Source organism: Pinus tabuliformis, chromosome 2_1 (assembly GCF_031772625.1).
Source record: "Pinus tabuliformis cultivar Carrire ecotype Pingquan chromosome 2_1, CPIR1, whole genome shotgun sequence".
Lineage (NCBI taxonomy): Eukaryota > Viridiplantae > Streptophyta > Pinopsida > Pinales > Pinaceae > Pinus > Pinus tabuliformis.
The window spans coordinates 244,524,363-244,537,464 of record NC_142299.1 but is presented as its reverse complement, the minus strand read 5'-3'; positions in this window follow the sequence as shown (position 1 = coordinate 244,537,464).

Genomic DNA, 13,102 nt, shown 5'->3' with positions numbered 1-13,102 from the left:
ACCCATTTCATATAATAATTTTGTAAATATAAATGATATGAAATGGGGGGTTGTTGTAGGGCACAACAATTGGCGATTCGCTAGAAGAACCAGTTATCTCTGAAAAGTACAGGAATACTTAAACTTTTGCAAAATAGAGTTCTAATCAAAGGGGAAAATTCTAATATAATTAGGTATATATGCATTCCAAGTGAAATGAATCTATGTTTTGCTAATTTCCTCTCTTTTTAAGAAAATAGATACATTTTAAGTTTTAAATAGGTCTCTATGGGTTTATAATGATAAAACAGAAAGCTTTTCCACATCAGCTTTTAAAATGAACTCCTCTATCTAGGTAGAGCCTCTGCTGCCAGCGCTTGAGCCAGAGGAGTTCTGGGATGGGTGACCTCCTGGGAAGTCCTGGTTACCGGGTGCAAGCCCCGGAAGTGATGATTGATGCTATGTGATTCGTTCTCCACATTTCACTAGTTTCAATCCCACTTCTTCACCCCTGTGAGCATCACCCGATGCAATGAGTGCTAAGTGAACTATTCAAAAATCATGAGAAATTAGTCAGTTACGACTACCTCTCATGGAAATGGTCATACGTTTGAATGACTTACTTAACACAGTTGAATCCCAAAAAATGATATCTAATATAATGCACTGCGTAAATCCCCCATACTTAAATTCAAAAAGAGTCAAGGGATCTCTACTTGAATGGTTCATGAGGCACAATACTTGCTAAGGTTTTGCAAATGGGGTAGCAAGCTAAGTGGGCTTGATTGTGGGGAAAAACTCCATAGTTAAGCGCGCTTGAGCCAGAGGAGTTCTGGGATGGGTGACCTCCTGGGAAGTCCTGGTTACCGGGTGCAAGCCCCGGAAGTGATGATTGATGCTATGTGATTCGTTCTCCACATTTCACTAGTTTCAATCCCACTTCTTCACCCCTGTGAGCATCACCCGATGCAATGCGTGCTAAGTGAACTATTCAAAAATCATGAGAAAATAGTCAGTTACGACTAACTCTCATGGAAATGGTCATACGTTTGAATGACTTACTTAACGCAGTTGAATCCCAAAAAATGATATCTAATATAATGCACTGCGTAAATCCCCCATACTTAAAAACATTTGTAGTTTCGACAGGGACTTGCTTAACGCAGTTGAATCCCAAAAAATGATATCTAATATAATGCACTGCGTAAATCCCCCATACTTAAAAATATTTGTAGTTTCGACAGGGATACCTTTTAACCATGCTATTTTCCATTGTTCCATTCAATTAAGAGTGTGACTAACAGAATGAATTCAAAACATGTTTTCATATTTTGTATTTCATTTCCTTTTTCTGTTGTTGATAAGATAAAAAGCCATTGTCCTGGTTTGGTGGCCAGCTATTGACAATGCCATTCACTGGTAGTAATCTAACCGATCAAGCTGGCTCGTGATGAGACCCCTTGTCTTTTAATTTCAAGCCATTACCCTGTTTTGGTATGCAGTATTGGTAATATCGGTTAAACTATTTCCCTATGAACATGGTAAGCAGGCTTGTAATAAGACCTCTTATCTTTAATATCAAATATTTTAGAATTACACTTTGAGTAATCATAAACTTTAGTGAATGGGATGGACAATCTTTTCCTTAAGAGCAAATGGATGACAGGTTAAGAGTTGAAGATGCTGAAATCAGATTAGCTTCTATCTTAATATTAATAACCTTTTGAGACCGATTTGAAAATAGAAAATGATTTACAATACTTTTAAACTTCTGAGAGGAGTTCACAAAACTTGAAATGTGGTTACAGAATACAATGATACCTAATTTCCTAGAAATTATCCCTTTTGGTTAAGAGTTCTATTATTTTAAAAGTCAATATCATAGTACTTCTGTAGATCAAATTTTCAAACACAGCAAAGGTCAATAGTAGATACCTTACAATATTATTTTCTACAAATCCTACAAACTACAAAAATTTATCAAACTAAAAGGAGAAGGGGTTACCTCCTCAATTAAAGAATTTCTTCAAGATAAGGCCATTAACAGGGAGAGAATCTCTCAACCCTGATAAGTCTTGCAATATAAAGGTCGAATGGCCCACCTTTTCACAGATTTGAAATGGTCCAAGCCACATCTTCTGGAACTTGGTGTGTTTTCCCTTATCCTCATGGGCTTTGTCCCATTTTAGAACTAAGTCACCGACTTGAAATTGTTTTGAACCGGATGAGACTGAATCAAAAGCTGCTTTGATGATTTGCTGATGTTTGGCATGAGTAACCCTAGCTTTTTCTCTTTCCTCTTCTAATTTTAGAATTTGATCATGTCTAAGCTGAATAAAAGAAGAAGTAGTTTCCTCAATGTACTGTACTAGGGCTAAAGAAGGAAGAACAAGATTTTTGGGCAATACTGCTTCTTTTCCATATACAAGATTGAATGGGGAAGATCCTATAGAAGCTTTTTGTGTTATCCTATCAGCCCATAATGCAAACATTAAAGATTTGTGCCAGTTTTTATGATTTTGCTCTATAGTTCGCTTAATGATTTTGATCAGATTCTTATTAGTAGATTCTGCTAAGCCATTACCTTGGGGATAGTAATTAGCAGAATACTTCAATTTAAACCATCTTTTAATAGCGAAATCAAACATAGCATTGCCTGAGAAATAAGATGCATTATCAAAAACAAGAGCATTCGGGACATCAAACCTGGTAATGATGAATTGGTCTATGAACTCAATGATTGCTTCGGAATTTGTTGTCTTCAAAGGAATGGCCTCCACCCACCTAGTAAAATAATAAGTAGCAGTAAGGATATACTTATGTTGTTTGGAAGATGGTGGATTAATCTCCCCAATGATATCCAATCCCCATTGCTCAAATGGTTGTTCAATGTTGACTGGTTGCAGAGGGAAAGCTGATTTACATTGTCTTCCACTAGAAGTCTGGCATTTGAAGCATTTCCTTACATATTCTTGGGCATCTCTAAACAGAGTGGTCCAATAGTACCCAGCATGAATAACTTTGTGAGCTGTTGTGTCAGATCCAAAATGTCCTCCTGCTGGTCCATCATGTAACTCCTGCAAAACCTTTTGGGCTTCAGGTTTCTCAAGGCATCTTAACAAGATGGAATCATAATTCTACTTAAAAAGCACATCATCAATAATTGTGAAATTTTTTGCTTTTAACCTAATGGCCCTTTTGTTTTTATAAGACAGGTGTGGAGGGGCATAACCATTCTTCAAATAAAAGATTAAATCTGCATATTGAGATTGAGAATCAGTGACACTTATCTGGTTGATTTCTTCAGTTTGACTTGTATCGCCTGATTCTGGAATGTTGGATGCTCCTACCAATATCCTGCAAAAACCTTGACCCCTAACAATCTTTGCTGGTTTAATTTCTAAGTCATATTCTTGAAGCGTTGTGACCCAATTTTCCCTCTTTTCACCCAGTTCTTTTTGGATTAATAGTTGCCTAACTGCCGGGAAATGAACTATAACTTTTGTGTGGGTTTTCAAAAGGAAGGGTCTATAATGCTTGACTGCTTTAAATACAACAAAGGCTTGTTTTTCTACATCAGAGTAATTCAATTCAGCACCCTGAAGATTAGAGCTAAAAAATGAAATGGGTGCTTCCAAATTGTGATCATTTAGTTGCGTGAGCACTGCAACATAAGAGAAGTCGGATGCAATGGTATACAATGTAAAATGATTAGAAAAATTTGGAGTATTCAAGGCTGGGGCATTGATTATTGATTTCTTGATTAGATCAAAAGCTTCCTTTTCTGCTGATCCCCACTTAAAGACCGAATTTTTCTTAATCATTGTTTGAAGCGGCAAAATAATTTGAGAAAAATCTGGAACAAATCTTTTAACAAAATTGATCTGGCCTAAAAATGACTGCATCAATTTTTTACTGTGTGGGAAAGGGATTTTAGAGATTTCTTTGATCCGATCAGGATCAATATAAATGCCATCTTTGGACACAATAAATCCCAAGAGCTTTCCTTGATCAAGAGCGAAGAAAGACTTTTTAGGGTTAAGAGAAATACCATATCTTTTGCAACGCTGAAAATTTTGATTTAGATCATGCAAATGATTATATCTTTCCTTAGAGAATACAGTAATATCATCTAAATAGATGACTACTGTCCTATTAATCAACCCTCTAAAAGCTATATCCATAGCTCTTTGGAATGTCGCTCCTGCGTTTATAAGTCCGAAAGGCATTTTCTGATAAGCATATGTTCCCCATTTTGTTCTGAATGTAGTTTTAAGCTGGTCATCAGGATGAAACAGTACTTGGTTATATCCTGAGAAACCATCTAAAAAGGACATTAATTCTGAGCCAGCTACCGATTGAAGTATTTGCTCCATAGTAGGTAATGGGAAATTGTCTTTCAAGCTCGCTTTGTTCAAATTTCTGAAATCAATACAAATTCGAATGTCACCATTTTTCTTTCTGACTGGTACCATATTAGAGACCCAGTTTGAGTGTCGGACAGGAACAATAATCTTTGCTTTCAAGAGTTTGTTAAGTTCTGATTTTATCTGGCTCTCTAAATTTGGATGTATTTTCCTTAATTTTTGCTGAATCGGTTTCTGGTCGGGCAGTATTGGAATGGTGTGCTGGATAATGGATGTATCATAAGTCTTCAAATCATCATACTTCCAAGCAAAGACCTGTTTGTTTTTCTTTAACAATCTAATGAATGCCTCTTTTTCTTCAAATGAAAGTCCTAATCCTAAATTAATGTTTTGAGGAGCTTGCTCAGTACCTAGATTTATCAATTCAAACCTAAGGGTAGAGCTTTGGAGCTTTGCATTAGTTACAGGTTTAAACCTGTCTTTAGTATCATAAAGATCTTCCAACTTTACCACAAGTTTAGGAATTTCATTTTCCTGAGGTGTTTCTCTCATTTGGGAGTCATGTTCATCTTCCTCAATGATTTGATTATCATAGGACTTTTCGGAAACTAAGAATTGTAAAACATCCTCATCATGATTGAATACTCTCCAATTAGTGACATTGTCAGGCACTGAAGGCCTAAAAAGCAATTCTATAGAAAATCTATCTGGGCTGTAGTCTTCAGAAGGTAAGAGCTTGGAAGCTACATTAGCTAGGAGATCGGCTGCCGAGTTTTGAGACCTGGGAATGGAAGAAATGTTGAATGCAGCAAAGTGCGAGGTAAGTTCCTGTACTAGCGATTGATAATGCTTGAGGTGATTCGAAAGACAATGAATTGCATTTCTTACCTGTTTCACAATAATTTCAGAATCGCCAAACACTTTTAGATATTGCACTTTAAGGCCGATTGCTTTATATAATCCCTGAACTAAAGCTTCATATTCGGCTGTATTATTAGTGCATTCAAATTCTAGTCTACAGGACAACATTGTCTTTTCTCCTTGTGGGCTAACGAAAATACATCCTCCTCCTGAGCCCTCGCTAGACTTGGACCCATCGAAATATAAATACCAAAATAAAGAGGTATTAACAAATGTATTTACAGTTTTCTCAACATCATTGAAAAATCTAGACCTATCTGTTTGTGAAAAATTCTCAATCTGAGATGTAAAATGATTAACGGAGAAAGGGGATGGTGGGGCAACAAAGTTACCAAAGAATGACTCTGATGAATAATTCCCCAAAATGTTGTTGTTGAATGCTACCGGCTGGTTTTATTGTTCGAATTCAGTAACCGTATGGGTCATATGTTTCTCTCGATCGATCCTTATTTGATTTGGCTTGCCTTTGTAGGGAAGCCACATATGTGACCAATCAGTGGAAATATACCCATGCAATTTCTCAGTCCAATCCCTACTCAAAATTAAACCGTAAAATTCAGGTATATCAACTATTAGGATATCAATCCTCTGCACTATTCTTGGATCAACAGATAACCTAATGGTTACAAAGTTAATTTCTCCTAACACTTGTACTTTGGTCCTGTCCAACTTTACAATATGAATAGCAGACTTTTAGGGTTCTATGTTCAGTTTAGAACAAACTGAAGCTGGAATTATGTTAGATGATGCCCCTGAGTCAATTAAACAGTTGTGCAAGTTTCTATTGTAAATCTCATAGGTTAAAAGGAAGGGTGGGGTGTGAGAATTTGATCTGTCTCCAATCAGAACTGAATCGGTAGCTTCAACCATTCCTGGAGGAGGTTGGCCTGAATCATTAACAGCTTTGGCACTGGGAAGAGGTGTAGAAGGAACATCATTCAATTATTTAAGAAGTAATTTATGCTGATGCTTTAATTTACTAAGTTCAAACATAGTAATGTTTGCTTTAGTTTTCTTCATATCATCAACAATATTATACTCCATTAAATCTGATACCACTAATGTTTTAGATGCTGAAGGAGTATTAGAAGTTGAAGGCTGGTTTTGGGGAACTGCCACAGGTGATTTCTTTGCAGGTGTTCTTTCTTTGGTTGTAGCAGCACCAGCACTCCTTTTCTTTGACGTTACCTGAACAGGTTCGGAAGTACCTTTGCTTCTAGTAATGACCAAGAATGCTTCTTCTTCATTTTCGGTATCAGAGTTGGGGAGTATAAAATCCCACATTCCATGAAATTCTACTATTTCTTCTTCATCACTAATTTGTGAAATCAATTCCTCTTCTTCTTCTTCTTCTTCTTCTTGTTCTGAATCAGCATTAGATATGACATTTGGTGGCTTTGATTCATTTTTCTTAAAAGTTCGAAAGGGCCTTTTGGTTGATGTCTCAGCTACCTGTTTCTTTATTTCAACCATTTCATTTGATAAAGTTTTTAGAACCTTTTGCAAACCTTCCATGTCATAGGGGTCTTTAGAGGTTTTCTTTCTTGAGTCATCTTTAAAAGAGACCTTTTTGGCTTTTCTGTCTTCCAGGGCAGCTTTCTTTTCCAGGGCATTGATGCGTTTCTCCACAGCAAGCGCTTCTTTCATGTTTTCGGTTAAGGTAGGTTTCCCAACCCTGTCTACAAAGATGGCTATATTGGCAGGCAGAGCTGTTATATACCATTCGCTCCGAATTTGTTCACTTGGTTTGGAGGCTGTGGGGATTTTATTTAGGTGTTTATTGAAACGGGCATTAAATTCCTTAATTGGCTCCCTATGCTCTATTCTCAAATTGGAGAGGTCATTTATTAGGGTAGCCAAAGACCTATCATCTCCATATTTGGTAAGAAACTGCTCTTGGCAAGTGTTCCAACTGGTAATGGAACTAGGTGGTAGGGAAAAATACCAGGATCCTGCTGATCCTTGCAAGGTATAAGGGAAAAGCCTAACAACAACATCTTCTTCTGTTACTCCTTTCAAGTTGACTGCCAACATGAAATTATTGATGTGTTCCTCAGCCTGGGTTCCATTATCTGGATTAAACTTGGGTAGCCATTTTTCAGGAAGATCTGGTAATGGATGTAATGGTGCAGGCATATTGACTGCACCAGGTCTGGTCCATGGATCTGCCATTATAATAGCAGTAGTGGTTGATACTACCGCTGGAACTCCAGATGTCTGGGAAGGAAATAATTTTGAGGGATGAACAGGTTGGGGTGTTGAAGCTTCTAATCCCTGGTGAATGACAATATGTAATGGGGGAGTGGGTGGTTGACTTTGCAGATAAGAAGTTGAAATGGAGGATGTGGATGAAAGCTCTTCACTGTTAGATCCTTCAGTATTTTTCTTCACGTTTTTCCTTTTAGGTAAAGGAAACTCAATGGGTTCAATACCGAGCTTTTCTCTCTGAAGTCTGGTGAGAGGGTGAGGTAAATTAAACTGTGAAGTCGCACTGCTTTGTGATACCTCAGATTTCTGTGGCGAAATCGAGAAGCTTTGAAGTTTATGGATAAGAGACTGAACTTCAAGTGATTCAAGACTTAATTGTTCAGGAGTATGATGGGTTCGAGCAGTGGTAGTTGATTCCTCTTCTTCTTGTTTGGATACTAGCGAACCAGCATTCGAATGAGAAGTTCGAGGGGATTCGGAGGGAGAATTACTCTTAGAATGGCTTGCAGATTTGGGTTTGTTTGCCATTCACAGTCTGGCCCTCCTTCTAGCGCCAAAAATGTTGATGCCTCGAAAATCGCTGCAACAACATTGGGGATAACCACCCGGTCCAGACCTTAGTACAGCTCCTTTTCCGTTTGGAATAGTGGCTCCGACTGGGGATAATGGGACCAGTTTCCCAAAAGTGGATAAACGGGATGAATGGATGATTTATAAACTAAGCTAACGGTGAGCGAATAACTAAACTATCAACAAGAATACTTAAACTATAATCTATCCCGGGAACTTATTTGAGCTTTAAAGTGCAGCGCTTGATGATCTGTGTCTATAAACAGGCATATAGATGACTCTATTTAACGGACATAGACATTATTTCATTCATGATTACTATGCCTAAATAGTTAAGCAAAGCGATTAAAGCGATATTACCACACTTATCATTTATATCATTGACATATACATGATTAGAAAAGAAACACATCATAAAACATCCAATAGTGGAATGAATACAGATCTGCTGTTAGAGCGCATGCATATAATCAATAATAGCAAGAATAATCACATAGCAATTCATATGAAAGGAATGAATTCAGACATAGATAAAAATACCATATGAGCTACGTGACACTCCCAATATTAATCGCTACTTGTAGTTATTCCTTCAACGCAAAAAACATTCTCAACAAAGACAATAGTGCACAATTGCATAAAAAGCTTCCTTATCGAATTAAGAACAACTGGTCCAGTTTTATAAAAGAATATTGACTGAAGAACAAAAGTGCAAACTTGAGTCTTTTAAGTCTGATACAAAACTTTACGACCCTTTCTAAAAACATGAAAGGGTCTATAAATACTAAATTAATCTAAATATCTATTAAACTGAAATCCTACTAAATTGGTATCAATAAATATTGATCCTATTTCCCTTAGCGATCTGGCAATCAGCGGCATGATTCATCAAGTAGGCTGCTTGCCTTTAAATCTGAGCTGACTTATCGCAAGCATTGGCTCTACTTCAGGCGGTTTGTTGAGGCGCGAACTGAGCTGGGCGGCATAGGTGGCATCCTGAATATCAGGAATTATACACCCGATTGCATCTGTTAAACACTTAAGGGCGGCTCTCTATGTGTGCGGCTTAATCAGGAAAAGCCAATATGCATCGAAGGTTAAACTGTTAATCCCAGCGATTAATCTCCCCTTTTCCTCTAAATCAAGATAACATGATTGCTCCAACATGTTTGTTGTTGTCATCTTTCCTGGTGTACATTGGGAAATCATATTTGCTAAGTAGAGAGTGTTGTTAACTAGATCAACTACATTGTCGGAAGTTGATTTACATCGTGAAGCTGCCCTCTCCGCGTTCATCACCTGGGTGTGCCATTCTGTGAAGAGTATATCTTGATGTGTTTCTAAGATCCTGGGTAAATTTGTTGCTTTCCCTTGATCAAAATCTTGCCAGTCAAGATATGCGGTTATGATCTCTTCAGCTTGGTCTAACTCATTCCTGGCCTTCTCTACCTCCTGATTTATGGATGTAGTTAGCTCACACAATGGCTCTGCCTCAGCGATTTGTTGACACAGGAGCCTAATTTGGGATATTAATGCAGTGTTTATTTGCAATGCTTCTGCTCTGAACTCATCCACTTGTGGAGCGCCCTTTATTATTTCGAGCTGCGATGACAATTGAGCGATTTGCTCATCTTTTGTTTTCATCATTTGCTCGTTTGCTGCCCTCAATTGTGCTAATGCCTCCGATAATTCCTTCTGTTTCTGGATCGCGCTTTGGTCGATCCTTTGCTTTTCTGCCTGCAATTGCTGAGTTAATTGACTGTTCACTTGTTGTTGTGTCGACAATTGCTGCTCCGCCTGTTCTGCCTTCTGCTTTGATTCAGCCAACTCTGCCTGTAATGCGAAAATTTCTTGGTCCTTAGTTTTCAGTAGAAGACTTACCTCTGATGCCTTGTCGATTGTCGCTGCCGAATAGGCTCCCGCATATTGCGACAATTTTGTTAGGTCATCGGAGGGGTCGAATTCCTCCTTCCAAACCACGCTGCCCATAACAGTTTGTTCTGTGAAAAGGGAAGGTTGATCAATCTTCCTTCTTTTCCTTTGTCGTTTTACCACTGCTCTATGCCTCGGGCTGTAGAAAACATCCAAGGGAGGAATATCTTCTACCTGTAGAATGAATTGGTCGGAGGGGTCTTTTGGTATTACATCAACATCCTTAGAAATGGGTGGGCCGTTGGTTCCACTTAGAACCTGAGGTGAAGTGATGTCCTGTGTATCGTTTGTCTTGGAAGTCTCTGTATCTTTGGAACATTCCAACCCACTAATGATAGAGTCAAATTGCTTCCATTCCTGGAGAAATTTGGGGTCAATACGAGTATCTATATTGACATCAATGGTGGTTTTTTTCTGCTTTTCGGCTTCAGACTCCTTTTTCACTTCTTCCTGTTGTTTCTTCTGTTGCTCTTCTTGTTCTTTCCTCTGCCTTTCCTCTTGTTCTTTCATTTGTTGTTCCTCTATCTCTTTCCTCTACCTTTCCTCCTATTATTTTTTATGATATTTTGTTATAACAGGAGGTTTGCTTGACTGTTGCCGACCAGGCTCGCTTGATGATGTTGCTGGGGTTGTTGCTAGTAAATCTAGAGGCAGAGTTTGCAACCTCTGTTCTCTAAGTTAATTAAATTCAGTCAACCCTTCATCATTATACTTTGCTAGGGCGAATTGCCTAACCTGACTTATTGACTCAGCTGAGGAGAACAGGTCATCAAAGATATCTTCCTTATGATCAAATCTTGTCAGTTTGGCCTGCTCTAATGCATTGTAGGCAACTTTATTCGGATCAAAATGCCTATTTGGGAGAGTCGCTAGAGTCAAGGATTGAAATTTTGTGGCTTCCTTTTCTACATGTTTGAGGTCAAGCAGGGTATATACACCACACCTCAAAGGAAAAGAGGGCCAGCCTTGCTTCTTATTCTTCTTGAGCATTTGTGTAACACTCTCGGAAATGATTTGGTAAGAAATTTCCCTTGCTAGAAGTTTATCTGGTATGTACAGAGGGAGGACATGGGGTCTGGCTTGGCCGCCGAAAATTCTTATGTAGGTAAACCTTTCCTCTCAAAACCATCTACCTATTCCGGTTAAATAAATTCCGGCTTGATAAGAAATCTTGGGAGCAGGTCTATCAAAAATGGAATAATGAATAGGCAACATAAAACCATTACAGACTTGGTATAGATGATGTTTATAAGAAGATTTCCACAATTTCTGGTGATATATATGAATGGGCGAGGGGTCTTGTGCAGTCCACCTCCAGCCGAGTACGGGGAATTCAGAGTTAAAATAGAGGGTATCTAGAATATAGGTACTGTAGTAAAATGGGGGAATTATTCTTTCAGAAATCTGGGTCTTGCCTCTAAACTCGAGCACAGCTTGTGCTAGTTTGTCAGAAAGGATAGTGGCCCAATCCATAATTATACTGTTTACTACTGCCTCCATTAGAGGAACCATTTCTATGGTAAAATTAGCAGAGTCATGCAATCCCCATAATCTACACATCATTATTCCCGCATAGCAATAAGGAGAAGCCAGAGAATCAACCGAGTACTTACCAGAAGATTCGTGTTTGTGTTTGGCTGGATTCTGTCTACAATCCCGGATGGGTTCGGATTCAACTTCATTATCGCTTGCAAACTTCTACAGGAACGCCTTGTTATATATCTTCTCTGGCTCGGGCGAATGATACATTTGCCTTAGATCATCTGCCTTGAATGATCCGAAAATTCTCCCATCTCTAGTGTTGAAAGTTCTATCCAAAACTGGGATTTCTTCAATTGCCCACCGCACAACATCTGTGTATGGGAGAATTTGCTCCCTGGCCGCTATCTTGTGAAGGAAAGAGTCGGCTAAATCCTTGAGAGTACTCTCAGACTTTCGAAGTAAATCCACACTAGCTTTTGTTACTGTCTTTACTGGTTGCTCGTCTTCAATCAGGTTGTAAGTGCCTTGCCAAGTAACTCTGGTGAGACCCGTACACGTAGTATCAGATATTAAGCCCTTCTTTTTGTCCACGATAGTTTGTCCTGCAACTGGTGTAGCGGAAGTGCCCGCGGTCTTCTTGGATTTCTTCCCCATCTTGCTCAAGCTTCCTTCTATGGATGAATTCGGCACAGCGGCGAAAATAAACGTAACACATAAATATGCTAATGAAAATCCAATACGGGGAAGATATATTGATCAAAGCGTGCTGAGAGATTAACTCTTAAAAATGATTGCGGATCCAATTGATGGGAAGATCTTACAGATACATTAAATGGTCGTTTAAGGCCTGCCACCCCTTAAATTCTCATTACACCATAATTCGACCGAATAACTCGCTTAAGCGTGCTATGGATATTTTGGCAGTTGAGCGCAGGTGATCGATTATTTAAGGGATCAAACTTTAAATACGAATGGATCACAATATCCCTCCATTTAACGGCTTTTTCGAAATCCGCGCTATATCATGATCGGGCATCGGGAACACTTTAAATATTTATGTTGACAATTTTGAAACGCCGATCGCCGATAGCGATATCGCATCGCATCGGGAGAATAGGTGTTATATAAACATATGAATAGCATACCCCCGACTGCCAATAGCAAAATCACATCGGATCGGCGTGAAAAGGCATAACAATGTGCATAGATAGTGTATCGCCGATTGCCCGATCGCCGATATCGCATCGCATCCGGGGTAAAACCTGGGCACCTTATTATTGTACATAGGATATTGCCGATTGCCGATTTGCGAAATCGCATCGGATCGGGGTAAAAAGGCTTAAGGTGCTTGGACTTCATATAAATTATCGCCGATAGCCGACCACCGATTGCGCATTGCATCGGGGCTAATGTTATGGGGGCGCTTTTAAAATATGCATAGAGTATTGCCGATAGCCGATAGCGAAATCGCATCGGTGGAGACCAATGTGCCACTTATTTGTGTTTTCTATGTTATTGCGATATGCGATCTTGCGATTGCTTTATCGCAACAATAAAAGATTGTTTTATTTGATCGAACATGGGTTTTTCCAAAGGTTTTATATAATATCTTCATTTAGTTTGTGTACCTTTTACAAATAATG